This window comes from Egretta garzetta, unplaced genomic scaffold (assembly GCF_000687185.1).
Source record: "Egretta garzetta isolate BGI_Z169 unplaced genomic scaffold, ASM68718v1 scaffold215, whole genome shotgun sequence".
NCBI lineage: Eukaryota > Metazoa > Chordata > Aves > Pelecaniformes > Ardeidae > Egretta > Egretta garzetta.
Genome location: NW_009259719.1, coordinates 6424708 through 6425521, shown reverse-complemented (window position 1 = coordinate 6425521; position 814 = coordinate 6424708). Strand labels below are relative to the sequence as shown.

The following is an 814-nucleotide window of genomic DNA, read 5'->3' as shown; positions in this document are numbered from 1 at the left end:
TGAGAGAAGGGGTTAAGGGAATCTTAGTAGATAAGATGCTGCGTAATAATTGTCTAGATTGCTGTGTAGCTCAGAGAATCAAATTAATAGATAGCGCTCAAATGTTTTGCTAACTATTGTGCGAACTAACTGACGCAGGAAGATTTGCGGCTCCTTATGAAGGACAGTTCTTGATAAGAACCAGGAATTTGCCTTAAGAACTGGCTTAAACCGACCCTGCAGTTTGGACAATAGCAAAGGAGCAACTGAGTGCACAAGAACAAGGGGTTACTAGCGGTGATGAAGAGGAGCCATCAACCTTCATCCCCACGACCCCCACGACCCCGACGACTGCCACAAGGAGGCACTGAGCAAGCACAGTAGGGAGGGACTTATGGAAATGACCTCCTGAAGCTAATTTTAATATGAAGCAGGACAAGATTATGCATATGTATAGGTGTATTGGGAAACTTCCTGCATATGTAACACTTTGCTACATATAAACAGGGCAAGTTGCCACGTGGAGGTGCGCACGACTTTGGTGGGGCTACCCCCCGTGCTGCCCAGCGCTGAATAAACACACCTACTTTACAGTCTTACAGATTGTGGAGTCTGTGTCCGCACATCAGTTATGGCATGCCTATCATGAGAGAAGGTGCATGGGCGGCTCCCTTTTGCTCTCAGCAGTCCCCAAGTCTGAGCCAAGGTGCTGCCCTTTTGTTCTAATAACTGTTTATGATAAGGGAGAGAGTGAGAGTAGGGGGAGAGGGTAAGGAGAGGGGTGGGGGAGGGAGTGAGAGGAGACAAGGGGGAGAAAAGGGCAGGGGAGGAGAAA

General features: G+C 48.3%; 1 protein-coding gene across 1 annotated transcript in view; it reads right to left on the bottom strand.

Annotated features, from left to right (window-relative positions):
• The window catches only part of STAB1 (stabilin 1), a 68214-nt gene that overhangs the window by 39607 nt on the left and 27793 nt on the right, over window positions 1–814 (bottom strand). The gene's annotated exons all lie outside the window — the stretch shown is intronic.